The sequence below is a fragment of the Cupressus sempervirens genome, chromosome 3 (assembly GCF_028749045.1).
Source record: "Cupressus sempervirens isolate cs-2001-9-10 chromosome 3, ASM2874904v1, whole genome shotgun sequence".
NCBI lineage: Eukaryota > Viridiplantae > Streptophyta > Pinopsida > Cupressales > Cupressaceae > Cupressus > Cupressus sempervirens.
In genome coordinates this window covers 617,200,983-617,226,732 of record NC_143120.1, presented here as the reverse complement: position 1 = coordinate 617,226,732, position 25,750 = coordinate 617,200,983, and positions in this window count along the sequence as shown.

Sequence of the window (25,750 nt, the reverse complement as noted above, 5' to 3'; positions counted from 1 at the left end):
ACTCTCCGAACCCCCTCCTGCATCACATATGAATCTAACCTCATACATGAAGCACATTGATTGGAAAGTGTGATCACAAGCTGGAACTAGGAGTGTTCTATTTGGAAAATGATGGCACAAGTATAGCAGCAAGAGTTTCGGCTGAAGGACGTGGTATTTATATGATTGGAGTAGTCTTATATGTTGGATTTAATGGTGAATGAATCACCAATTGATCTTGGAAAGGTGAGATTGGAGAAACCCTCAAATCAAGGGTTTGAAGCAACCAAATTGGGGCTTTTGGTGTTCCCATTGTTTTGGGTCTAATTCCTCTTAGATTTAGAGGTTTTGGAACATTTATTGATACTTTCAAAGAGTTGAGACCTTGGGGTTATTTCTATATGGTAGTTGCTTTGTTAAATCACCTAGTTTTGAGTATATTTGTAGGGGTACATGCTGAGTTCTCCTATTTTGTCCAAAAGAATAGTATTAAAGTTTAAGATATGTTAAAGAATGACCAAACATGAATTTGAATATGGTTTTATTTCTTTGGGTTTTTTAGGAAATTTTTGTGCTTGAAGACCAAAAAGGTCGCTGTTGGGCTAATTGCTGATTTTTAGGCCTCTAGGCCAATTTTGAGTCTTTTTTCCTTTGTGAGTTGGAGATAGGTCAAGAAACCTTGAAATCACTTTAATACATCCTCATATACCTCAAATAGCTCAAATCCATCATTGGTTTGTGTTTGGATTAACCTTGGTTGGGTTGAGTCTCTTTAAAGCTATTTGAGCACTTTGGGAGGTAGTGGGTTTGTAAGCCAAATTAAGTAACTTATCTTGTGTAAAAGGTCCATCACCCTTTCCTCTGCATCAGTAAATCTAGAAAGGGCATCTTGGGAGTGGTTTTGGGCTCTCCCACCATGCATCAGGTGGTATCAAAGTGAAGGTTCCATTCCTCGAAAAGTTTCGGGGATCATGGAGAACCTTGATAAGATTGGGTGTAGGGTGGTAGATCTAATTTTTATCCATAACTTGTAAAGGTTTATGATTATTAATATAATTATTGTCAAATGTTTCAAGGTAGAGGAAATATAGATAATTCTAGTATGGAAATGTCGAGACAAATCATAGCTAGGCTTGAAGTTGTTGAAAAAAACTTAGAGAAGAGTACATCTTGGGGATGTTAGTGATCAAGAAGAAGCACACCACCTAATTGTGAACTTGAAGAGGGACAAGATGAGGAAAAAATCTTTAAGATTTTGACAAGAGTGAATTCAAGACCTAATTTTGAATTTTCTACTTACAGCTGAAAAATTGATAGTGACGCTTCATTGGATTGGATCATTGAGATTGAAAAGTCCTTTAATCATGAAAGTACCCTTGAGGATAAGAAAGTGAGGATAGAAGCTACAAATTTGGAATGAAATGTCTCTCTTTGGTGGGAGCACTTGAAAATTGATAGACAGAGAAGAGGAAAGGAAAAGTTTAAGTCTTGGGTAAAGATGGTAAGTTGAAAAGGAAATTCCTTCCTGCTAATTATCAAGTTAATATATCAAGAAGAATGCAAAATTTGAAATAGAAAGACATGACTGTGAAGGACTATACCGAGGAATCCTATAATTTTGACATGATGAAGGGTTCTCCCCTTAATACCACAACACAGAAAAAAACAAAAAAACAACACAAATTGAGAGAACAAAATATGAGCTTCTTATTATTGCCGCAAATGTAGAATTAAAAAGTCACAAAATGAAAACCCACATGGGTTCCTTCCTAACAATAGTCTAGAAGACAAAGATGCGACTATCACCTAGAATTGCCCTAGACAACCTACATTCCTTCCTTATATAGGAATGTTTACCATCCGAGAAGATTGCAAATACTAAACCCTAACCCTTGAGTCTAACCAACCTCATATCATATTATTACTTATGATAGACTCAAGATGATTTATAAATTACATTTTTGGATGGGTCCACTTTTGGAGACCATAACTAGCACACTGTTGACCAAATGAGCTATTATAACCCCATTTCAGAATCCTTGGATATTGATCTACAATGGCTGATTGAGAAAGCATACATAAATTGAGGTTTCACCTCATTTCAGAGCTATTTAGGTCTTAATCAATGGAACTGAAGTTTGGATAGCCAAAACTGATACTAAAAATCTGCAATAACTACACCAATACATGACATGACAATAAAACTCTTCTAGTAGGTTGATATGTCAAAGATGTACCTACACAAATGAGGTTAGAACAATTTGAGCACATAATACCAACTTACTAAAATTAGCAAGCTCCCTCAAATAGAAACTCTATATAGGAATAACCATTATTAAAAACACCAAAACTAGAGAGAAATATTTTTGGGTCATGCAAGATTGCCCTTACACCAAAGCTGCTCTTGCACCAGACACATGTTGTGATGTGGAGCCTAATCAAACTCAAAGGTTTATTCGGTGCGGTTTCCCCTAGATTATTTCCATGAGGTCAAGAGGCAGTGCCCCTAGTAGGGTCTTGGGGCAATGCCCTAGGTGCACTCCATGTCGCAGTACAAAGTGGGGTTGAGGGGCAACGCCCTCATGGGAATTTTTGGGGACAATGCCCCCGAAGCCAAAAATTAATCCACTATTGTAAAAGGTGTCAACTGTTATTTTTCTATCAAATGACTTATTCTAGCCCTAATTTTGTAAGAAACAAAAGCTTGTATAAAATAGCTTAAGGTTAGGGATTTCATAATGTATGATGAGATTGTAGATTCTTGCGGCAATATTGAGCTATAAGGGATTGCAGATTGTAATAACTGGATGATAATAATATTGGCCAGCTTGCTATTGGTGAACATAGTCAAGGGATTGGGTGAATCATATTAAATCCTTGTGTCTGGTGTTAACTTATGTGCTATTTATTATTTTCTGACATTGGTTATATTTGCATGTAATTATTATTTCCATTTGTAGTTAATCCTAACAAGTGGCACCAGAGCTAAACTATCATAATTTTTTTTAGCCCATACCATCGTTATTTAAATTTATTTTAGCTATCCTCTGTAGGAATGTCTCAAGGTTGAGTGAGAGTCTCACAGTTGAGTGAGAGCGATGAAAAATGAGGGTAAGTTGAAGGTTGAGAATTTTAATGGGCGTAACTTTCACTTATGGAAAATGCAAATGGAGGACTATCTTTATTAGAAGGATTTATGATAGCCATTGGAAGGAAAAGCTTAGAAACATGGAACTTTGACAGATGAGGAGCGAGAAATTTTGGATAGAAAGGCACTTGGAAGTATTCAGTTATGCATGGCACAACCGGTGACATTTAATATTACAAAAGTGAAAACGATGGAAGAGTTAATGCAAACCCTAGCAAAAATATATGAAAAGTCCTCTACTTCAAACAAGGTATTTCTCATGAAGCGTTTATTTAATATGAAGATGACATAAGGTGGATTCGTTGTAGATCATTTAAATGAGGTTAATACAATCACTACTTAATTATCTTCTGTAAATGTTAATTTCAATGATTAAATTAGGGCTCTCTTGATTTTGTGTTCTTTGCTAGAAATTTGGAATGGCTTGGTCATGGCTGTGAGTAATTATGTTTTTGGATCTAATACCCTAAAATTTGATGATGTGATTGGTTTTATTTTGAGTGAAGAAACTCGTAGGAAAATCTCAAGTGGATCTACATCAGGAAGTGCTTTGAATGCACAAAGCAGAGGCAAAATGATTGAGAGAGGATGTAATTATGGAAATCATGGGAAATCAAGAGGAAAATCAAAGGGGAAGAGGTCTCGATCCAAAGGTTCAAGAGGTGGTTGGTACTGTGGGAAACTGAGGCATAAGAAGAAAGATTGTTGGACTCAAAAGAATAATGAAGGAGATAAAACAAAAGGGAACAAGGAGGCAAATGTGGTAAGTAATAAATATGAAGAGGATGCTTTGCATCTTTCTTGAGAAAGTGTTGATGATTTATGGGTTTTAGATTTTGGGGCTCCATTTCATGCTACACCCCATAGAGGTTATTTTATTGATTATGTACAAAGAAATTTTGGGCTTGTTAATTTGGAAGATAATGAACCTTGTTAGATTGTTGGAAAGGGAAAAGTTAAGATTAAGTTGCAAAAATAGGAACCATTGGCTACTACATGAGATAAGACATATTCCAAAGCCAAGTAAGAATTTAGTTTTAGCATGGAAACTTAGTGATGAGGGTTGCGTAGTTACTTTTAATGATAAAAATTGGAAGGTCTCAAAAGGTTCCCTTGTAGTAGAAAAAGGTGTGAAATTAGGCACCTTATATCTTTGTATAGGTCATACCATTCCTTCTACTTTAAATATTTTAGAGAAAAATGAATGTTCAGGAACAATTGTTGCAGTTGAGGAGGAAGAACAAATAGTTGTAGATTCTAATACAACGTTATGGCACAAAAGACTTGGACACATGAGTGAGAAAGGTATGAAATTACTTCATTCAAAGAAAAATTTACTAGGTTTGAAATGTGTCAATATGGATTTTTGTAAAAGTTGTGTGTATGGAAAAAAAAAGAGAGTGAGTTTTTTGAAGAGTGAGAAGGAAAGGAAAAATGAGAAATTAGAGTTTGTACATACAAATGTATGGGGACCAGCTCAGGTATCTTCCCTTGGTGTCTATCATTAGTATGTTACATTTATTGATGATGTAACTAGAAAAGTATGGGTTTATTTCCTTAGAGAGAAATTTGATGTATTTCAAACTTTTAAGAAATGGAAATGCTTGATTGAAAATGAGACTGGTAAGAGATTAAAATGTCCTAGATCTGATAATGGTAGTGAGTATTGTAGTTGTGAATTTGAAGATTATTTCTCCACTAATAGTATTCCAAGATAGAAGATTGTTCCAAGGACTCCACAAGAAAATGAAGTGGCTGAACACATGAACATGCCAATAATGGAGCGTGCAAGGAGCATGAGGTTGTATCTTGGGATGCCCTTAAATATGTGGGTGGAGGCTATCAATAGTGATGTATATTTGATTAATAGAGGTCCCTCTACTCCTTTGGGATGTGATATTCTAGAGGAAGCATTGACGAGTAAGAAGGTGAGTTATTCTTTTCTCAAAACCTTCAGTTGTGAAACATTTACACATATAGATTATGAAAATAGAACCAAGCTGGAAGCTAAGTCAAAGAAATGTGCATTTGTTGGATATGGCATTAATGAATTTGGTTATAGGCTTTGGGATTTTGAAAATTGTAAGAATAAGGGATGTCATATTCAATGAGAAAGTGTTGTACAAAGATCTGTTGTAGCAACACGAGAAGAAAGAAAACAATTATGTAGTGCTAGATGATACTCTAAAAGATGATGTTTTAGAAATTCCTCATGCTCCACAACAACTACAAAAAATACCACACACCCCAGTGAATGTTATGTTAGAAACAATAGTCCACCAATATAACTAAGAGTATCAATCTTAAATAATCTTAACCATTCAATCAAAGTAAACAACAACCATAAAACTAGCACTTGCACCAGAAAGAGGTGCAAGGGGTACGCCGATAGGTTTTATTAGAAAAATAAAATTAAGAGATGTAAAATTAATAGAAAGATTTCAAATTGATAACATATAATCAAATTTTTATATAGAATAGTGGCATATACACATCACTAATCTTTTTAGAGGTTCAAGCATTGTACAACATCCCAATTCAAGAGTTGATTTGAATAGTACATTTTTTGAAATATTTTTTGAACTATAAATACATTTAAATGAAACATTTGCAATATCATGCAATTATTCATGGGAGGGTTTTTTCTTTCCAAATTCATTGAATATAATTGCACAATTCCTTACCTGTAGCCACTCCACCTCATACGAACTCTTTGGCTTCACACTTTTCCTCATCAATTCCTAACTTAATAAGAATTATATGAACCTCAATCAATTCCATTTCCATCTTGTATCCGACATAATCTTGTATAAAATAGTTTTGGATTAGAGATTCCATGTGGCATGAAGATTTGTCGATTCATAAAAATAACATACCTTTATCATCCCCTTTGAATTTCAATGAAAAATTCTCTTAGAATTATTGTATAATGCTAGATTTATTTTCTACCACCAACTGAATTATGTAGATGTAAATGAATTCTCCTTATGATTGTTTGATTAGAATGATTACATTAAAATCGTAAAATATAAATTCATAGACACATTATGCAAAATTGTGTTTAGTGGAACCTAAGTGAGAGGGTGATCATCCTTGATTAAAAAAGATTATCTATGATAGGACAACTTCATGTTTATGCATTAGTCACAAGATAGGAAAATGACTCTCACATTGGATAATGTATACATGGAATAAAATATCAAAATGGCATCCAACATCATTCAACCATGTCAAATGGTTGAAGAACATTATTTTGACCAACGTATAAAAAATAAAATGTTAAACAATTTATTTAAATGTCCACATATCTAGAGTTATGCAACAATTTGTCAAACTATTTCGTTTATAAACAAGAGACACAATGCAACATAGTTCTTGGCTGAAGCAAGCATATTTTAAAGTAGAAATGAAGATAAAGAGGGTAGGGAATAAGTAAAATAAATAGTTGTGGAGAGAAGTGGGAAGAAAAATAGTGAATGGGATGAGGGGATCAAGAATCTTCAGATAAGATATGAATACAATGAAGAAGATAAATATAGAGATGAATACAAATAGCTAAACATAAGAGTATGAGAGATAGGTAAATTGTAAAAGTTTAGGAGTGTTGGTTTTCCATTGGTAGCTTGATCTTGTAGCATTCTGACCTATTAGTTGACAAAGTTTGAAAATGCTAGAACATTTGTACACGCTCATTGAAACAATGTGCATGATGCAAAGCCACTTTTCACAATGCATTTTGACAAAGGACATGATGAATATTTCATTTGTTTCATTAGTCCTTGTTTTTACATACTTCATTTATATATTTTTCTACTTTTTTTTTTCCCTAATGGAATTGGGATGTTGGAAATGATCTTGGTGTGCAAAGAGTGTGTAAAAAATGGGTGAAAAGTCAATAAAGCAAAAAAATGGTCTTTTTCACATGCATTTATGTAGTTAATGAGGATGGGGTTAATTGATAGTTCATTGAGAAAAGGATTTTGTTTGATAGAAAATGTTCTAATGGACAAGTGATAGCTTCAAAGGAAATATGCATCAATTTTCATGAATGTTTGAAATAAAACCTTTGGATTGTCACCAACATGCTTGTTTTATGTCTACAATGGAGAAAGGGATAAATAAGGAGAGAAGGGGTAGAGAAGAGTGGGGGTGGGTGAGGGGAGGGTGTGAGGTGAGGTCCATTAGAGGGAGTGAGAAAGATAGAGAGAAGGGGAGACATGTCTAGAGATAAAGAAGAGAGGAAGTTAAAAGTAGATGGGAAGATAGTAGGAGATTGATAAAGAAGAAGAGATAAAGAGATAGTAAACATTAAATATATATAAATATGTAAAAAGTAATTTTTATATTTATGAATGAAAAATATATATATTTATATCAAACATTGTAGTAATAATAAATGTAAACAATGTAAAGATAATCTAATGTCAATATGTACATCCTAGATAGAGTAGAATGCATGTCTTCCACGTTTTGTTAACACAACTATGGAAAATGTGTTTCATCACACAAATACACATATAGTTGACCCACTTTATGATTGACATTGGCGCATTTTAATTATATAAAAATTTGCACCTTCTAAATAATATTATATTAATAATTTTATATTTAAAATACTATATTAAAAATAAATCTAGTGATGAAAAATAATAATTATTACATTGGTAGTAGAAAGGTTTGTGCAGTGCCTCTCTTTTCACTCTTGCAATTTCCTTGAGCTATCTCTTCTTCAATCCATTTCTGATAGTGCTTCTAGGAATATTGAACTAGATTTTCCCTCTATTTATTTCCATCTAACCTCTCTATCCATCATGCTTAGATAGACACTTGTATTACCAAATATATGCCTTCATCATTTCCTTGAGATGAAAACACTTTGAATGTTGAAAAGGTTTTATAGGTATCTACTCCTAATTATAAGCTGTCAGGCTATGGTCAAGCACAAATTTATTAGGAAAGGTGATGGTCAATCATAGAGGCCAGTTTGAATGTTGCATCAGCAGTGAAGATGACAGTGAAGGCCATCAATCTCAGTGTTGTGGATGCCAATCAAACTACTTATATCTGTGAGGTGGCATGGTCTTCTTTCATTTTTCCTCTGCTGATTGGATTAAGATTGTATATTGTAAAAATGCCTTTAGTCAAGCTCCAGATTCCATGAGATCATATTAGCTTGACAAACCTTTTTATACAGTATATCGAAGCACTCTACATCATCACCCCCACCAATTACTCTGTTTTTTGTTTGTTTTAAATGTCTAGTTCCCTTTTTTAGTCGAATTCATTTTGTGAATACCTCAATCATCACATCTCTCAGATTGGATCCTTTGAGGAGTTGTATCGAACATATAACAAGCTTTCTCGATTTCCACATCCTCCATACATATAAAGTAGAAACTGCAACCATGAGACTACACTTTCTTGGGAAATTTCTATGAACAACTCATGGCCTTTTTTTTTGGCACATTCACAAATTGATTTACTATATCGACACACATCCAACTAGTTTTACATTCTGCTAACTAATATATCGCTATTGCATTTTGCTCAATTTCATAGGCTTGTGTCTTGCTTGTATGTCGCGCTTATAATATGTGAGGGAAATATTCTAAATATTCATTTGTGCACTTATCATTGATAAGCATTTCCCTTTGATACCTGTCAGCACAACTCTCACATGTGACTTTGAAGAAATTTGCAGATAAAGATAATGGTGGATTGGCAACCATGACTGTGAAGTGGGTTCTTACTATAGCCGCTTACAGTTGATTGAAATTTAGTAAAGAACTTTTAACAAATCTATCTTGTGCGCGTTGTGCAATCATTTAATTCAATCCCTAGATGCCAAATTCATCAAGGCATTTTGTTAATCAATTAAAGTGCTGCCTCTATGCTTCCAATCATTTCGTCCTTAAATACTTTACTCGTTTAGGCATTCTGTCAAACAATTTGCGTGCTTTGTTTGTACTTTCCCATTTGACTTCATTCCTCATCGGTTCCATCTTTCTCATAGAGCTTACACACTTTTAAGAATGTCTTCCACAGTGCAGATTTGTCAAAAACCAGCAGATGATGTTTTAACATGAAGGGTTATTACAATGATACAAAATCATCACCATTTTAATACTAATGCTAATCAATTTGATGACTATTTTCCAAGTTTATTATATGTATGTGTACTGTCAATAAATACCAACTAAAACATACCAACGCAGAAATAAGAAAACCACCATATTGCTTATCAGTGGCTCCAAATTCAACTTGATTTTCCAGCATCTTCTCATAGGGCATTTTTTATGGAGATTCAAATAACAGAAGAATCCTTTTTAGGATCTTGTTGGGTTTTATCCTTGTGGTACCAAGCTAAGTATTCTTCTGTCACAAAGCTATGGAACAATCCTAGCATGTGATTGTATTTCCCCAGATCTTTATCTTCTTCAATCCAATCTGGTTTTTCCTCATGAAATCCCTTGGCCAGGAAAGGGTGAACTATTAAACTTACTTCTTGAAGCATTCTGTACAATTCTTTCCAAGCACTCTCCTCCGAATCCATCTCCTCGATGTCAGTAGTTAGAATGTGGGTTAAATCAAAGTCTCCCCGTAGATTAGAGAAAATGTAGGGAAAAGTATTTGCATGTGTAAGACAAATTTTGGCAAATTTCGGCCGGTGTGAGACAAATTCCGGTTGGAGTGAACTCCAATGGGAAAGCCTATCAGCTAAAGATGCACATATACAATTACACTAGATATTTTAACTAGGGAAACCCTTGATCAGAGGGAAAACCCAATGGGAATGATGTCCACAAGATGATGTACTAATATAAATATTCCTTGTTAGAGGATGGACCTTGTTAGGAGTCTATTACAACATTTAGTACATACGAGTCCTTGTTAGGAGACTTTGAATCCTTGTTAGAAGATTCCAACCCTATTAGGAGTTGTGCCAACCCTATTAGGAGTTGTGGAAGATAGGAGGACCCACTATCCAAACAACTTCTGGGGCAAGACCATTGAATTCACTATCCAATTGATCTCTCAACTATTCTTTGTAGAATAATTGTCTGTAATGTACTTTATTCTCTTTCCTCTATCTTGTTAACTGGATTAATCATTGTTAGAAATTTTAGATTAGGTCACAAACCTCATATCCAAGTATCAAACTTCAAATCTCATAATAAAACCTCAACAATAAAGATTTCTTCACCTTTGCTTTGCTCTGCTTATCTTTGCATTCCGCTCTTTGTGCTTCTTGCAATCATTTTCATACATCTCTTTTATGATAAAGGAAAATGTCATTCCTTTATACCAAACCCATAAAAAAATTCCCTAAGTTAGCTATTACACCTTCTCAATTAATTATTATAGGACCTCATTAAGAACACATTACACTTAGTGATAACATTAATCTTTCACCTTGTAACTAGAATAATTTCCATAAGTGTGACATCATGATGAGTGAGCTTAGCTACATCATATCTAGAATGTATTCTTCACATCTTTAACTTTGGCTTCTTAGAATAACAACTCTGCTAAGAGATATAACAAGTTTACTAGAACATGCTTCTGTAAACTCTATCGCAGAACAATTTTCACTGAAACTTGCACAACTTGTTCCAAACTTAATATCTTATGCTTTTGAGGTTAGCTACATATACTAGACACTTAGTATTATCAAGAAGACATAAATAAGAAAATCACAAGCATTTAAAGACAAAGGGGTTTATTTTAAGCCCAAATCCAAATGTGAATGATTGATTTTAAGTTTTTTTTTTTCAATGTTAGGAAGATACACAAAACAAGTTAACCAATAGAAAGAAATGATTTAACAATGAAAATTATCACTTTTCATAGTAAAAATAAGAAGGTTTGGAATGTGTGTACCTTGATTTCACCCTTTCCAATTTTTTGCTCCCTTGACCTCTAAGTTGCCTTCACAAACTTCAATCAAGTGCATGGGATCAAGAAGAAATATGCTAATTCAAAGAAAATAAATTAAAATATTTGATTACACACAAAATGACAAATCATATCATGCAATGACCTATGTGCAAATAAAGTGCAAGCTAATCATCAAATGCTTCTTCTTTTGTTTTATTTATATTTTACCTAGTCAACAAGATTGGGTCTTTATGCTATTATTTTTGCCTCAAAAATGAAAATGAAAACAAGAAACCTGTAGTTAAAATCAAAGATATTTCCAAAAATGTAAGAATTTTATTGATATCTCTAAGTTTATAGGGCCTACAAACCCATTTTACCAAAAAATGCCATTTTTTTTCTAAATTGAGTGTTTGAGTCATGATATTGCATCTAATTTAAAAAAACAAAGAAGTAACCCCCTATATAATTCAAAGAAATTTCCAGAATAATTTTTTTTTGAAATATTTGTTGATTTTTTACTAGAAATGTTTTTTCATGAAAATAAAGAAAAACTTGTAACTCATAGAAAAATGATTAGAAAAAATCTATTTTTTGGATTGAGGCACCTTGGGTCCATCCCCAACTTGCAAAAGAAATTTTAGATGAAAATATCAAGTTGTTTGGAAGATAGGATCAAATCTTTCAAAACCTAGGGTTTTTTCCTTCAAGTCAAATTGCACAAGGGCTGGCCTTAAAAAGCAAAGCGAGAACCCTATAGAACCACTTGATTAGATTCAATAAGTGGCTATAAAAAACAATAAATAAGAAATTCAACTAAATATGTATAGATGTAGGGTCAACCCCTTGGTCTAGGCTACACCTTAGGGTGGATCACTAAAATATACTCCCACACCCAAATCTATGCTAGCACTTCTCTCTAGGTCCATGTCTTCCCCACCCTATAGATAATATTGTGTAGCTCACAATACATGTATGCCAAGAGAGAAGATCCATGTGTCATCCATCAAAAGCGAGATAGTAGCTCCATCATAAGGCATCCCCATTCATTTTGAAAGCCTCTCTGACACTTTTTGGTAACAAGTAACTTCCTTATCAGTGAAAATATAATATAGGAAAATTGGATAGTCATATGCATGATCTACCATCATGCACTCCCATAAGATGGTTTAATCTAAGAGACTATCATCATCTCTGAATGTTATTTGCATGGACATTATGCCCTAATGGGGAGACTGATCAAAGTGTACTTACATTACAAAAATTTCAAGTATCACTACCAAATCATATGGATAAATATCCCAAGGAAAGAATAAGACTATCAAGACACTCAGTAGATCAACATGTCAAGGAATGTGAAGCATCAGTTACATGTCTTTCATGGTAATCATAATCTCTCTTGTCAATAGATGGAATGTGTTATGCTCATAGTGAGATATCCCTTCCAATTTTTTTGATAACCCATGGTTTTTTTGCACATGGGGCATATGTAGGAGCCCTCCAAAATCCATGGTAGTCAAAGTATGTATGTCATGTACATCTATGTCTGGAATGTGGCTTGATGCAACAGGATACAATGCTCTAATGGCTAAATCTAGAAATTATTATCTACATTACAAACACAAGCATAAAAATACATCAGAATTTGTCAAATGATACATTAGAAGTGACTAAGTACATCAAAGAATTATTAGAAGTAACTATAAGTACAACTGGGAAAACCCTAAATGCAATTAGATGACCTATTTTGTTTGGATGACATTTTAGTTGCTACATTTACATTGTACAATACTTCTCATCATAGGGAGGTGATACTTTGACTTGGAATGATATTTCACCCATTATTGTATGACTCATGGGTGTTATTCATATAATGAACCTTATAAAACCTAGGCAACATTTGGAAGCTATCAGAAGTATCGTACAAGTTTTTATAGTACTAGAAAATGATATTCTAGAGGATCATACAAAATTTTGGAAAAAGTGCTAAAAACATGTTAAAATTTTGGCAAAAAGAGCTCATATTAGGTAAACTATAAGTCACTTACTGGTGTGAGATAGTGACATCGTCGGTTGTGTACCCAATTGAGCTTGAATTTGTGCTTGTGAACAAGGAATCATCTCTCTTCCATCATAAATCTCTTTACTTGCTCTGAAATCACAAAAGACAAGGGTACAAATGAATTGAAAATGACCCTTTGGGCTCCTTATATAGCCTTTTTGACCTAATTTCAATGTCTTGGATTTCTAAAAAATTGCACTCTTGCCTAATTTTGACATCCTAGATCCATTTTTAGGATTGAAATCAAAATCTAGATTCATTTTGATGGACAAAATCACAATTTAAATTCCTTTCTTCTATACATAGTTGACTAGCCCTTTTGACACTAATCTTTTAAATATTTTTGAGGAAATCATCATTCCCCTATTTCTACTCTCTTCACCTCTTCTTTCTCTTCTTATTCATTCCATTACATTTGATTTCATATTTCTTCTTGTTTTGACCTAATTCTTACAATTCATATTTCTTGTCAAACTTAGTCAAATTGGGGCATATTATCAACACTTGGTGGTCAACCTTTGTGCTTAATCTCTTATCTATCATGATACACCTTATCTTATCCCAATTTGATCATATCTATCTCATTTCTACATACCATCTACCTCATTTTGATTTTGATCCATAGGGGGTAGGAATACTCTATCTATTTGTAAATTGATTTTGTCATCTATCTGCTTTTTGCTTCACTTTGGGAAGACTCTCTTTCTATCTGTCTATCTTGGACATATTAGTGCTCATCTTATTATTATGGGTGTTGATAATGTCATGACATATTGTTGTTCATATTATTGTTATGGGTTATGGTTTATTCTATCTATATTTTCTAGATTTGATTAGGTTCGAGGTTAGTTATCTCTTAATTCTTTGTTTAACCATGTTCAAAGTTAGACATTTTTCAGTTATCCTGACATCATCATTCTTTGACTTAATGTGTTCTTAGACTGCTCACACATTAGTCAAAGAGGGGAAAAATTAATCAGCCAAAAGTGGTCATCTAAACCTTGAGCCCTATTTTCTAAATGTACCTTATGGTTAATCAATTCTACATATCTTTTATCTTTGATCAAATCATCAATTTATTATTTATTTGATTATAACCCATGGTTTGACCACCTTATTCTAATTCTTTATTTAGTTAGAAGAATATGTCCCCTTTTAGTTAAATAAATCTCATTTATCCTATGTGTGCACATGAAAAAGGAATTTCCTTTTTTTTAAAAGGGGAAAAAGGTATTTTTCTGTAGAGTTTGAATGTGTACTTTCCAAGGCAATGTAATCTCTTTTTTTATCTTATTCTCCTCCACACATATTTTTCCTCTTAACCATATTTGTTGATTTTTCCTCTTGAGATTCTTGTGCACCAAAGTCAACATGGGAATGATTCTCCACTATAGATTTTGCCTCTTAATCTCTACCGTCCTTTTCTCTTTAAAATGATGCTCTCTCCTCATTCTCTCACATCTTATAATATCATTCTAGTGTTATGTTTTTATACTTTCATTTGAGAACTTGAGCAGTTATCTTTCACTTACATACTATCTTAGTTCTTTGTTTACTTGTATTTAGCTTAGCAAATCTAGCTTCACTAGGGAAATTGTAACACTCATCTTTGTTAGATTAGCTTCTTTTACTTGCATTCACATCATATCCCAACTTTGCATTCTCATCCTAGGATAATTTTCACTTTCATTTGAATCTTTCATTCTATGGTGCACCTTGTAAGGGTCCCTATTAGGTTTATTTGAGAGTCATCATTCATACACTCTTTGATTCTTCCACATCATAGATAGGAATTAGCTCTAAGTCGCCATTCAAGGTTCCTAATTCATTGGATCCCTTGGATAGAATATATTAGAGAAATATGTGTCACATTTTGCACATAAAAGAGATACCAAAGTCTATTATAAAATTATTATATTGAATTTCTTCTCTACTTGTGATTTTCAGTTGGAGATAAGAGCCACTCCTAATATTGGAAAGACAAAATGCAATATTTGAATTGAAATTGCTGATTATGGTTAGGCTTGAGGGGTCCATGGAGGTGAAAATAAAATATCACAATGGGACTAGAATGTATCATTAATAAATTCCATAGTCAAGAGAAACCCTTATTAGCTTTACCAAGTTCTAGTTACAGTGACTGATTGTGCTCACATTTAGTAAATGAATTAGATGTTAATTAAACTTTATTAGCATTGTAAATATTTCTCAAACTTGTTGGATGTCTCATTAACCAATAAAGTCCCCATGAAGGGTTCTTTTTATGAGGCTCAATTAAGTGAAATTGTAAACAAACCAAATCCTAACAAGGGTAATTGATGATGCCTGTGTTTAGTAGATGAATCATGAGAAAAAAAAGTATGTAGTATGATGTTTGATGATGTCCCTATTCAAGGATGGACTTTATGATAACCAAATTACTTTATGGTGGCTTACAATATCCATAATCATTTAATGATTAGTGAGCCAACCATAATTGAGGTGGATGGTCAAAGAGCTAATCATATTTTAAGGGACCATAACTACCCAAGTGTCATTGATATATTGCATTATACATGTGTAAGGTGCAATGTGAAGCAATGTAATAGACCCAAATTCATTGCATAGTCCAACAACTCAAAAGGATGGTGTCAAGGAGAATAATTCCTTCTAATCAATCACAAGGTTATTAGATCTCAGTAGGCTAATGCATTCTAAATAATAATGGAGCACTAAAACAATCCAAGATCTAATGGTTATAGAGATAGATGAAAGAATGTCCAAATCTTGAGATCTTAGTAGCTATAAAAGTAAATTACTTCTAGGTCTAAGAAAAAGTATGGAATAATAAATATGAAATATAAATTAGTGAATTGATAAAAGAAAATAATGTTCTTACATTGAGAGATGACTAATGATAGAATTTGAATTTCTTCCCTCTATGTTGCTCCAATAAAAAAATAGATCTAGTTTTGAACTTATAACAATCAAATCTGTGAAACCCAAAAATATTTTAGCTCCCTATTAGGGTCTATCTAGAACAATAGGGTTGACCTAGAGGGACAAGTTTTAAGTGGAGAGGAAAGACTGTTGGACTACATCCCTCCTCAACAATGTCCAATCATGAAACAACTTTTGATCCTCCAAAGTTTTGGGAAAAGGGTATCAAAATCTACAATCTATTTTGTTTGTTGAGATCCGTTGATATCTAATAATGAGATGTTTTTGGGTGGCTATCTAGGGGATTTCCTTAGTCAACCCTCTCATTTTGGTGGTTCCCACCTCCACAGATATTTGTTTAATCAATAATAAAGTGTGTGATGCTCATGTATGAGCTTTGAATGTGCAATGCCACGATCTAAATCTATATATCCAAATTGTAGCATGAAGATTGATGTGAATGATGATGAAACAACATTGCATATTTGAGGATTAATTACATATTAATAAATTAAGTTTCATGGCACAAATTGATATTTTCCAATTCCTAGACTTTGGGAACCCTTTGGGAGTTGCTTACATCTTATTAAAGCATTCATTATGATAAGTGTTTCAATGTTTCAATTATGAGGCCTCATATTGAGAATGAAAAGAATCCTTTGGAGAGTGTGGAGGTCAATATTGAGAGGAAATCAGAAGGGTCAAGGAAAGGGTTTAGTAATCAAAGGACATGGTCCTCCCTGTTTGGTAGGAAACCTGGTGGTAAATCATCCTTCTCACTGGTCACTTCAAAATCTTGTTGGGAGAAAGGTGAGTTCCAAATTTTTATTCCAGAGCCAATTGTTGATTTCTTTGTATCTTCTATGGAGTTTACTCTTGTGGTAAAATTTATAGGGGCTAGACTAGATATAGATACTTTGAAAAAAATGATTAAACCAAAATGGGTTATCCATGGTAAAGTTGATATAGCCCCTATGTTGAATGGTTTCTTCTCATTTGTTTTTAATTGTAAAGAAGATATGAATATGGTTCTCTGTGGAGGTCCATGGTCATTTGGCAAAAGTACTCTCACTATTAAAAAATTGGAGCCAAAGTGGATTTAACTGATGCTTTCTTCTTAACAACATCAATCTGGGTTAGACTCCCTGGCCTTCCTTTAGAATTTTGGCATGAAGATATCTTTAAAGGAATTGCAAGCTCCTTTGGGGAACTAGTTGCTATGGATCATGCAATGGCATCAAAATCTAAAATTTAGAGTGCCAAATTATATGTGAAAGTGGTAAACTTGAATCACCTCCCAGAAAAAGTGGAACTAATCTCAAAACTAGGTAAAAGAATACAAGAAATTATATATGAAGATCTTCCAAATACCTGCTTTGCTTGTAAAAAATAGGGGCCATTGGGTGAAAAATTGTCCTTATAAAAGAAAGAACAATCCTAAGACTGAAAAGGAAGATAAAAGGAAAGAAGTAAACTTCTAGAAGAAAGTTTGGAAACCTAAAGTTACTCATATGAAAGATACAAAGGATAAATTGAACTTGGAATTTCAAGATACTAGGAAAATGTCAAATTCAGCTTTGAAAGAAAATTTGAGCATTGAAAATCAGGGGGTTGGGATGATGCTTTAATCTGCGTCACTTGAGAAAAATATGGAAAATATGGTGGATATGACAAAACAACTAGTAATTTATTAGAAGATTGATGCAAACTGGGAAGATCTAGTTGAGATGGATGAATTAGAGGAGTGGGAAATTCTATCTGACTCTAGTAAATTGATGGTGCTAGAAGATTCTCAAAATCTCCAGCTGATTGAAAATTAGAATGTTTCCCCAAAGTCTCTCGAGACGCTTGTATGCAAAGAAATTGTTCCCTTTAGGAATGAATTTGAGTTTGAGGAGATAAAGGATGAAGGTAAGGATCTTAAACATAAATTGAGTCAAAGGAAAAAGATAGAAAAGAAGAGTAATATAGTTCCTAAAGGAGTGGAGACTCATAGTAGTAAATTGGAGCAGCAAGCTAAGGTGAAACCAAATGTTGGTACTCCAAAGAAACTTGGAAGGAAATCTTCCAGTAGAACTAGAGAAATGGAAAGTATGAGGAATATTGTTGATGGAAGACATGCAACTATTCTGGATTTTACCTGCAAAAAATAGATATGAAAATTATTACTTGGAATATTAGGGGTTTGAATAGTAGTCATAAAATTTATGTTGTTAGGAATTTTGTTAGAGAGCATAAATCGGATTTTCTATTACTACAAGAAACAAAGATGGAAAAGGAGAGAGTTGAATAAATTAAATCTTTTAAAGATTATTGTTTAAAAGCAAGTAGTTCAAAAGGAGCTTTAGGGGGAACTTTGATGTTATGAAAGAAATCTTATTACTCAGGAACTATGTTTCAAATGCTAGTAAACATTTCATGGTGGTTAAAATTACTAGCATTGTTCAAAATAAAGATTGGTATATTGTTAATATGTATGCTCCAAATATCAAGAATATTAGAAAAAAGGTATGGGACACTCTTTCTCATACAAAGAGTAAATATTACTTTGGTTGATGGATTATCATGGGGGACTTTAATGTTCCTCTTTATGACCATGAAAAAAAGAGAGGTAATGTGAGTCAGCTGGAAGGGAGATTGGATCTTATGGACTTCATTAACAAGAAGGGTTTAATGGATATGGATCTTCATGGAATTGAGTTTACCTAAAGTAATAAGAGGCTACGTAATGATTGCATTCAGGTTCGATTGGATAGAGCTCTTATTTCTCTTGATTGGACTAAAGAGTTTGTTTGCAAATTGGAGGCTCTTCAAAAAATTGGGTCAGATCATTGCCCTTTGATTTTTTCTACTGATAAGATAAAGCTCAAGAAAAAATTTCCTTTTAGGTTTGAAAAAATGTGGATGTAGCATCCACAATTTGAAAGTAAATTGATTAAATGGCAGAATATAGATGTTGAAGGAACTACTCTTTTTAGAGTGGCTTCAAAATTAAGAAATGTTAAAAAGAAGGTTAAAATATGGAACAAAAGATGTTTTGGTAACATTTTTGAGAGTAAAGCAAGTATTAAGGAAGATCTCCAAAATATCCAGGACAAGATACAAAAGGAGGGATATACTTCTGACCTTGTAAGAGTAGAGAGTGAAAAATTGGTAGAATATAATGACATTGTTACTAAAGAGGAAATCTATTGGAGGCAAAGATCCAGATCGATTTGGCTGAATGAAGGAGATAAGAATACTAGATTTTTTCATCTTTCTACTCTAAAGAATAGAGCCAAACTCGTATCTCATATCTTAAAAAGGGTGATTTCAAGATTCCTGAGGAAAAGGATATTTTGGAAGAGATGGTCTCCTTCTTTTCTTCTTTAATGACAGCTGACCCTAACATTGATCCTGCTCACTAGGCTAAACCTTTAAAGGTGATTCCTCCTTTAATTATTGAGGAACAAAATAAATTGTTAGGTTCCATTCCTAAGGAACAAAAAATCTTAAAAGCTGCCTACTCCTTAGGAGGGGACAAGTCACTAGGACCAGATGGTTTTCCCATGTTCTTTTTCCATAAGGCATGGAAGCTGGTTGGAAGAGCTGTTTGTGATGTTGTTAAGGAATTTTTGGGGTAAAAAGAATGCTTAAGGAAACCAATTCTACCTTCTTATGTCTTATTCCCAAAAAGATTGGGGCTGATTCTCCAAAATAGTTTAGGCCTATTAGTCTCTGTAATTCCTTTTACAAGATTATTTCAAAAGTCCTCACATCCAGGTTGCTGTTGGTAGGAAAATTCTTAATTCTATGATTGCTACTCATGAGAATATTCATTCTTTATCATGTTCTAATAATTAGGGTTTTATCATGAAAGTTGATATTGCAAAAGCATATGATAGAGTTGAATGGGCTTTTCTTGTTAAAATTTTACAGGCCTTTGGGTTTGATCATAAGATTGTAAGAGCTACTTATCAGTTGATCTCTACTACTTCTATAGCTATCTTGGTGAATGGTTGTTCTACTAAATTTTTTAGTCCCTCTAGAGGATTGAGATAGGGAGACCCTTTATCCCCTATTCTTTTTATTATTATGGCTGATTGCTTGGGGAGATATATTGAGAAATTGGTCTTACAAGGGGATACTAAAGGTTTGCAACCTTCTTCTCAACCTCTTACTTGTTCTCATGGTCAATTTGTCGATGATACTATTTTCATGAGCAAAGTTGAAGTTAAGGAAGCTAGAAATCTTAAGCAAGCCCTTAATTTGTACTATTCTGCTTTAGGTCAGTTGGTAAATTGGAACAAGAGCTCTTTGTTTTTTATGAATACCCCTGTTCCAAGATAGAAAAAAATTGCTAAAATTCTAGGGTGCTCAATAGGATCTTTTCCCTATATTTATTTGGGTCTTCCTTTGGGACCAAAAGTTCTTGATTCTTTTTGGGAAGACCTCATAAATAAATTTAACAAGAAATTGGTGGGCTGGAAGGGTAACCTTTTGAGTCAAGCTGATAAAATTACCATCCTTAAAGCCTATCTCCAAAGTATCCCTACTTATGCTTTGAGTCTTTTTAGAATACTAGTGAAATTTTTTGATACTATTGATAAAATTCAAAGAAATTTTCTCTGGACTGGAATCGAGGAAAGAAAGAGAATTTCTCTGATTGCCTGGGATCAAATTTGTAAGCCCATCAGGGAAGGTGGATTGGGAATCAAGTCTATACGAATTATGAATAGAGCTCTTCTGGCTAAACAAGGATGAAAAGTTTATCATGATGATAAGGAATGGAGTACTGTATGGAAACATAAGTATCTTTTTAATGCTAATTCTTTATCTGATTTCCTATCATCTCCTGAGGTTCTCTCCCCTTTTGCTATTTAGGGAGCTATTCATGGAACTAAGAATACCTTAGCTAAAGGTTGTTCATGGAAAATTGGAAATGGGTAGAAGGTAATATTTTGGGAAGATTCTTGGTTAATGGATCATCCCCTGATCGAGGACTTTGAGGATAGATCCCAAGTTGACAGATGCAAACAATTGTATGGGACTTTTGTGGGACATTATTAACATAACAATAGTTGGGTTAACTCGATTGATGTTGACCAGGGTTTTCATAACATCTAGATTATGTTGAATGCCTTTTCTTTGTATCCCCATCAGGAGGATAAGATGGTATGGACTGCTAATCCTAGTGGCTAGTTTAAAGTTTCTTTTGTTTTTAAATCTAAGGAGAAAGGTGATCAACCTTTATGGACACAAGCTTGGATAAAGGGTCTCATACCAAAAATAAATATCTTTTATTGGATTTTTCTTCAGAACAAAATTATTACTCAGGATAACTTGTAAAAAAGAGGCATTAATGTGGCTAATAGGTGTAGTCTATGTAAAGGAGGTTTTGAAGACAGAGATCATTTGTTTTTAAACTATTCTTACAATTAACAAGTATGGAGTTATATTCTCAATTACTAGAACATAGCTTGGGTTCATCAAAATAATGTTGAACTTTGTTTTAAAAGTTGGAGATGTCCATCTAAGGATAATGATGTTGATTTTCTATGGAAGATTACTCTTCCCCGTCTCTGGTGGGGTATCTGGAAAGAAAGAAATAAAAAAATCTTTAGAAATAAAGAAATTCCAGGGCAACTGCTTGGCCAAAATATTGTCAGAGCAATAAAGAAATTTTTTAAGTCTTGGAGAATATGTGATCAAGACTTTCAAATTGATACTCCAATGTTATCCAAAGGTTCAAATATAAAAAAAAGACCCAAGATTGAATACTAGATGGAAGGCTCCCCCTATTGGATGACTTAAAGGGAACTTTGATGGTCCTGCTAAGGGAAACCTGGGCAAAGTAGGTTGTGGAGGAGTTTTGAGAGATCATACAAGTAATATAGTAGATGCTATTGCTATACCTATTGGTATCTCTAGTAGTTATAAAGCTGAGGCTACTATAGCTCTATATACAATGAGGCTAGCATTGGAAACTAGTTTTCAAAACTTTTGGATGGAAGGATATTCCTTAAACATTGTCAATATGCTTAATGATAAAAATTCAATTGCTTGGTAAATTGAAGCTAGTGCTATGAAAATTAAATCTTTAATGAATAAATTTGAAAAAGTGATTATATCTCATTCTTTCTATGAAGGTAATGCAGTGGTTGATTGGATTGCCAACTAGGCTATCCAAAAGTGGTATAAGATGGTGTGGCATGGTGACTTAAGTAGGAACGTGGATTTGAAAGCCCTTATTAATTATGATACAACTCATGTGATGGAGGGAAATATTTTCCAAGATTAGCAATTTAATGATATATGGAAGTGGGGTTAAGGATGTCAATGTTCTCTTCCCGAAGAAGTATATTAATGTGATTTCTATCCTGGCTTCACAAGTATCTATTTTAATGTGTGCCTTAGTTCTTTTAATGAATGTATTGTCTTTGATTAAATCATCAGTTCTTCATGTCCATTCAACTTTGGCTTTTTGTAATAATTCAAAGTCTTTGGAAATGAGTGGTGAACCAAGAAAACAAGAGCCAAAAAATTGTAAGGCATGGAAGGCCAAAGCTTCTGTTTGGCATATTCTGTAGAAGTGTAATGTCACCACTTATTTGGAGTTCCTTCATGGATATAAACCTCATGTTACAGAGGCGTTCTTCAAAAACTGGATTGAAGATAGGGTTTCCTTGCATGGAGTGACAGTGCATTTGATTGAAGAGTTCATAGCTAAGGTGATGGGTTTGCCTAAGGAAGGCATAAAGTTCAGTAAAGAAACAAGTATTTCAAATGCTACATTTAAGAAATTTCACAAAACTAATGAAGAGGAAAAGAATCTGGAGAAGAATGACAATTTTTATGAACTGGGTCAAATTAAGGTTATCTGGTAGGATGTGCTCTCTTGCATCCGTGAGTATTTTATTTTAGATGGTAGAGCTAAGCGTGTTCATAAATTTCATTTTTTGTTCCTCAATCACTTTAGGCACAAGGATAGGCTCTCATTTCCTTTTTATCTGAGATTTTCTTTACTCCAAAGTTTGCAAGCGCATAGGAAAAAAAAGTCTCATCCAATTTTACATAAAGGGTTAATTTTACTAATTGAGGATTACTATTAAAACAAGGCCATTGTGTCTTCTCCTCCTTTTGAGAAAAAGAAGGGCTTTGTTAGAAAAAGCTACCCTAGGAAGAGTAAGGGTGATGAAGGGGTTAAGGGAAAAAGGAAGAGTCTAAAGCAAGAAACCCAACAAACCCCTCAAAAAAATGTGGAAGAGATTACTGAGTCTGATAACTTAGAAAATAATTATGAGAAAAATTTGGAGGAGGAGGAGAATATGGATATGGGAGATTTTAGCTCCAATTTGGAAGGCTACCTGGGTAGCAAGGGTGAGATTGGTAAGGATGAGGAGGAAGAAAGTAATGAGAAAAATATAGGGTCAGGTAATGTTGGTGAAGAGGTAAATCAGAGTGAGCATTCCAAGGGAGTGAGGGATGAAAAAGATGAAATGGCAAAGGAAAAGGAGGACCCTTCTAATGTGAATGTGAGGGAAGATGTTAGGATAGAGAAGGATGAGTCTTCTGGTAGGGAAGAAATGGGGAAGGAGAAGAATGAGTCTATTGATAGGGATACTATGCTTTCTTTCCTGCATACTGCAAAGCTTAAAGTTGATACCTCTCTACAAGAAAACTCGTTGATGTATAATGAATTAATGAGTTTGAAAAGAAAAGTGGAAAAGATGCAATAGGGCCAGGAAATTAACCATGCAAAGATCAGTCAGATGGAAGTTCACGTGGGTAATATATCGGAGAAACTAAAGGAGTATGAACATAAACTTTTTTTATTGATCAAAGAAAGTGACAATAAGATGGAGCAGGTTATTTACAAAATTTGTGCAGCTGCTGCAAGTTTAGGGAAGCAAACCAATGAAAAATCATGTCTCCAGGTGGACCAAGTAAAAGAACCAGACAGAGCTCCAGGAAAAGGGGAGTTGAGGTTACTAGAGGATCTGTTGCTGATACCATCCAAGGCACTACAAAGGTAGGTAAAGAGGTGGTCAAAATTATTAAAGAGCTACGATAATAGCTAGTAGTGTCATTGGTATTTGGTCTCTATTTTTGTAGTGGTCCTGGTAATTGGTCCCTGATTTTGGTTATTTTATCTAGTTCTTGTCTGTTGTAAAAACTAGGTTCTAGGTCCTTGTAAAACCTAGGTTCATTTTATGGTCCTTTTATGTGGTTTTAGGTCCCTGTAAAACCTAAATTTTTTACTATTAAATTGTAGGTTTCAAGTCCTTGTAAAACTTGGTAGTGCTTCAAGGTTTATCTTTTTCTTTTCTGTTAAGGGTTTCGGGTCCCTTTCAAAACCTATTTTTACCTTAATCTAAAACTATATTATGGGGTGACCTATGGAGTCTAAATGCCTTCTTAAATAGTAAATATTCCACTTGCAATACTATAAGCACTATTAAAATTATAAAGAAATGAGAAATTTTAGTCAATTGGTCTACTACAACAAGAATAGGATTCTTCCCTTGCATATTACTAATCTAGTAATAAAATACTTTGAAATGCTTCCTATTTTTATTAGGAATTAGTAGTGGTTACAATAAACCAATGTATGTTCATATTTATTCTATTGAAAAGTTGGACAACCTTGAACTAACTTAAGGAACTCATTTTTAAGTCCTTTCCATACGAACCCCTTCCTAATTTTCTTATATGTTTTAAATAACCTATGATGAATAGTTATTGGAATATCATAAAAAGAGCTCATGACTATGATTTTAAATTGAGAATTGAGTGCTAGAAATATTTTGACTTTATAAACAATGGGCTTATATTGAACTGTATATCTAATTCACTATAATTTAAACCAAGGAACATAAATAAGCTCTTATGCATGTTGGAAATTATTGAAAAGATCATGAATGAAGAATAATGAAACTGGTAAAGAATGTTTCAATCATTGTTTTGTCATTGATGTCAAACTTGCTACTTGCAGGAATGACAATTGCTTAAGTGATCCAAATACTATCAATTGGTTGATTGACAAGGAGGTGGCAATCAATAAGATGTAACTAGAGTACCTAGAGAAAGGTTGAAGTTATGATGTTGTTATGAAGTATAAGGATCAGCTAAGCCATTGATGAAATAGTGTATTGATGACATACTCTAAGATACAAAGGATGGACACACTGAGACACATCAAAGATGTAAGGATTAAGTAAGTTCATTGGAGAGAACTGAGCTAGCTAGTAAGTGTTGAATAGATGCTCAGTTGAAGCCGAGCAAGTTCAACTTAGTGTGTGTTGAGTGAAGATCAAGTGCCGAGTAAAGATCAGGTGCATAGTTAAACAAATTTTTTTTAGGTGCCAAACATCAGTAAACCAATGATGCCGAGTTGTTGTATTATTTGTTAAAGTCAAAGATTCACCAGATCAGTAGCGATAAGGTTGTTACATCAAATTTTGTGAATTAGTTGGATGATAGGGATGATGAGTAGATGTCACAGAATTCTATGTAATCCATGCAAACCATTTTCAAGGCAAATGCTAATTGATTTATCATGAAGTTTCTAGAAGAAACAATTTGGAGGGAAAACAATACTGTTTTCTCAAGAGAAAATTAAGATTTGAGCAGGAAATGAAGAACATAAATTCTTTATAAGGAGTTACAGGTCAGAGATCTAATGCGTATGCATGCGAGGGAATTGGTCATAAGTGTGATCATGCAAAGAAGCCAAAAGGAGTAAGAATAGAGCATCATGACTCTGAGTTGATCAAGTGACCATA